We start from the raw sequence: 4293 nt of genomic DNA, 5'->3' as shown, positions 1-4293 counted from the left end.
TGTGTGTGTGTGTGTGTGTGTGTGTGTGTGTGTGTGTGTGTGTGTGTGTGTGTGTGTGTGTGTGTGTGTGTGTGTGTACTGAGAAAGAGTATGAAATAGAGTGTGCATGGCTGTACACATGCCCGCTGAGTTATTGCGGGGGGATATTCAAAGCCCAGCCCATCGATGTTGTAGGTTTTACTACAGCTTTCGTGATGTCATGGCAAAGGGCGGAGGGAGGAGGTGGGGGACAATGGCTCATGAGGGAAAGGTAAGTCAATATTACGTTTTCTCGCTGACAAAGGCAAATGAAGCCATGTTTTTGCTTACAAACAAGTAGCGTTCATACCGCCCCGTTCTGGATCCTCGCTCGTCCGTAGCAGCACCAGCGAAGCACCGATCCTCTTCCCCGCTGTCACTGAATCTATCGGGATACTACTGAAGAAGTAGAGTTTAGTTTTCTTTTAGAAAAATCTATAAATGGGATATTTTACCCCAAACTGTCTCGCAGCTTACTGACACACGACGGAGACGAGAGAAGCGCCTGGCGGAGAAGCTTTCGGGATTATTATTTTTTCGCTCAGGTAATGATGATCATGTCATTCGGCTTTATTTATGAAATATAAATAGTTTGGGTTGTTTTTGTTCATTAGCAAAAAAATCTCTCAGGATGATCTCTGAGATCTGCAGCTAGGTTTAGAGTCAAGGGTTGAGTTGTTAGAAGATATTACCAATGTTTCGCGCTGTATTATTGTATCATTTGCTAAGCAAGGATATCGAGATCATCCCATTCCGAGATGCCCTACAGATCAAGGTTAATGGCTTTTACGTTGAAGGGTGCCGGTTTATTTTCACATTTCATCCTTATTGCACTTGTGTGATCGATGATTGATTTTATAATCTTGGAAGTGAGATGTTTGCGGGTCTGTTTCGAAGAGGATAGTGAGAGTGTGAGTCCACGCTTTCCTGCTAGAAGAAGCTCCAGCGGAGAGTGTGTGGAGTTGACATGGAAAAAGTGATGGAGAAACAGTCAGCTATGGCGCTCTTGTACTAACGCGGCGATGCCTATTTGTTTTCTCACTTTGCCACTGAAATCCGGCGTGCGTTTGATCCTAGAGATGAATCGGGAATGCCGTGTCAGTATTCCTCAGCCGCCTGCTTATTCTCTCGCATAAATGCGTTAGTCAATACTGTTCGTTTCTCAATCCACTTCATCGCGTTTTGAGCTTTATGAGCGTATATGTGCTTGTTTGTGTGTTTATAATTGATCCGTTGGCTTGGTTTCGGAATGATCGCACTGTAAGTGCTCACTGTCATGTAGTTGTATAATCTCCATCTTTTTGGCACACATACGGAGTTGCTTCCATATGGCTCTGTGTAATTAAGGTCGAACAATGGGCGTAGCGCAGGACTCCCGGCCGAGTGCACGAATGGCGTGGAAGAAGAAGAAGGAGGGGTGGCCATTTGATTTTCTGCTGCAGAAAACAGAGTGGAGAGATGCTCTCTTTAAATGTCAACCGCCCTGGTGAGATGCGCAGAAGAAAAGTCATGAGAGTTGAAGTAATAACGCCCATCCTCTGCATCCATCCCCCGCCCCTGTTCATTTCTAATGAGTGATTAGTGCGTCTCTGTTTCACATTGCTCAGTATTCCGGGGCTAATGTGTTAGACATGCACTATTGTATGAAGTAATATCAAAGCACCTGCAACCAAGATGGTGGACGAAGTGAACGTGAATATGTTTCATCTGAGAGTCACTTATGCGATCATGTCATCACAGTGAACCTATATTATACTGTATGTGAACTATATATATATATATATATATATATATATATATATATATATATATATATATATATATATATATATATATATATATATAGAGTTTGTTGGATTGCATTATAAAAAATAACATTTGTACAGCCAGAAGCCTCATGCTATGAAAAAAGTAACTGGAGTTAGTGAGCTTTGAGTGTGTGACTAACTTCTCACAGTCTGAGGCTTCTGGCTCTATGACAGCCAGCACTTCCAGATCAGATCAGTGCTGTAGAGGAGAGCGGGGAGTGTTGTAACACAGGATGAGGTGTAACACCATCAGTTTAACCAATTACAAATGAGCAACAGGGGTGAAATCACCATCATACATGAGCACCACCCTCATGAGGTGATGATAGAAGCTGTAAGTCTCTATGTAAAAATATAAAAGAGCTACTGGACCACTTAAATTTCATCCCTCGTTTATATTTTGACTTTTGTTCATTTGATATACAGCTGCACTAAATAAATAAATAACATGGCAGAGCAAACTTGTAGGCTTGGAACACTTTGCCATCATACTTCTACTGAACCTGCAAAGATTGCATATAATGAGAATATAAATACACTTTAGTTTTGAGAGTGACTATCACACTGTTATTAGTTGTATTTGTTTTCTATTTAATTTGCTGATTTTAATTAAAATGTTTTCCACTGTGAATTAACATGAAATGAGAGTGGGGTGTGATGCATAACGATTATTTAACAAGTAGCCTACATTTGATTACCAAATACATGCACAATGTTTAAAATGCCTTTGTTTTCTGTTAGTAGTGCAATCTGCCATGGTATTTGAGTTTTTTCGGTTTGCAAACTGTATCAAAGTATGTATGAAAGTTTGAGATATATAACGGAAAATGGTTACACTTTCTAGTCAACTTCCCTACTGTATTTACCGACAAATTATTGCAGCTAATGTTGTGTTGGCCTACCGCGTTTTAGCAACATCCACTTGTCACGATATTCAGTGCTATGTACAATGAAGGTCACCTGAGCGCAACATTGATTCATGGAGTCGTTTATTTTATCTCGCTCGCCTAGAAACTGGTTTTGGTAATAACTTTCACAAGATCCTATCTATCTGTTTGCGGAAATTGCGCAGAATTGCGCAGTCGTCAGGAACCTCCGGAGTTTAATAAAAGGGGAGTCTGCTATCTGTGCGGTGGGGGGAATCCTTGCAAGTTTTCACAATTATTTCTATCAGCCGCGTTAATATACAAGCGAACAATGTGCTCAGTCTTATAAACAAATGAGACTATAGCGGATCATCTGGTGCATGCAGCTCTTTTCACCCGAATCATGAAATCTGGGTCTTCACAGATCGCCGTTTAATCTTATCCGCGGATTAATTCCTATCATATTCAAGTAGGGCTGTTTGCAGTATACCAACGCCAGCGCTCATTTTGCTTGTCCAAAGGCGGTAAACGCTCGAAATAGGCGGTTGTTTATCGCTCAGTCCATAGTACAGAAAAAATAGTCATATCAAAGTGAAAAAACATAAAGATGTAGCGCTGCAGCAGGTGCCGCGGGTTTTCCGGAGAGGAGAGAGTAATAAACATGTGGAATGGAGCAGCTGGGCCAAATTGCGCTCTTCTCATTCAGAGCACAGCAGAAAGCCACGCCACCAGGGCCGAGGGTCAGGGTCGCCCCTATCATTAGTGAAGAAAGGTGCCATTTAGAGCAGCCTTTAAGCCTTGAAACACTGAATTGCGTGCAGTTGAATTGGTCGGTGATTTAGAATGCATGTTTATGCTGTTTGGCGCGACAACCGAGCCATTGTTTGTTTACTCGGAGATTCAGGTGGCGCGGTTTCGTTCGGTGTTTTGAACAAATGTTTTGAGAATCGTTCTCCTTCATTCTCACGCTCTCATTTACATTTAACTTGCTAAAGTATTTCTTTTGAAACTCAAAACTTATTCCCCGCTTTTAAAGGTGTTTTTGGAGTAAATTCGCCTACATTTATTTATTTATTTTAAACGTGTAACTGACTTCCTGCTTTTAAAGTTCGGTGTTTATAACTACTCGTTTAAGAATCGTTCTTGTACGCTCATGTGGCCTGTTTTGCATTTAGTTCTCTTAAGTACTGTTTTTCTGATTATTTCGCAACGCGGAAGAAGCTATTTTCTTTAAATGTTTGAAACTTCTGCTTTCCGCGAAATAACTAAAAGAACAACAATGTATGGTAAAAAGTTTTGCATACAAACCAGTGTGTTTATGATTATGCTAATAAATTAAAATAATAATGATGACAAATACCAATTCGCAATATAAAGCCAGTTTGTACAGAATGACACTGGAAGTCTTGCACATTAAAGGGAGTTAACCCTAAAAATGACAATTCTGTCATTAATTACTCACCCTGAAACCTGTAAGACCTTGGTTCATCTTCAAAACACAAACTGGTATTTTTTGATGAAATCTGAGAGCTCCCTGACCATCTATAGACAGCAAGGGCCCAAAATAGTCCACATGACATGAAGCTATGAGAACAGTTTTT

General features: G+C 40.6%; 1 protein-coding gene across 1 annotated transcript in view; it reads left to right on the top strand.

The window, feature by feature from the left end:
• Window positions 1-333: 333 nt before the first annotated feature.
• The window catches only part of myt1b (myelin transcription factor 1b), a 61439-nt gene continuing 57479 nt past the window's right edge, over window positions 334-4293 (top strand). The window contains exon 1 of the mRNA XM_073823072.1: window positions 334-563. The gene's annotated coding sequence lies outside the window, so the exon portion shown is untranslated. The remainder of the gene's footprint in view (window positions 564-4293) is intronic.

The sequence above is a fragment of the Garra rufa genome, chromosome 18, assembly GCF_049309525.1.
Source record: "Garra rufa chromosome 18, GarRuf1.0, whole genome shotgun sequence".
Taxonomy (NCBI): domain Eukaryota; kingdom Metazoa; phylum Chordata; class Actinopteri; order Cypriniformes; family Cyprinidae; genus Garra; species Garra rufa.
This window is presented reverse-complemented; position numbering and strand designations above follow the sequence as displayed.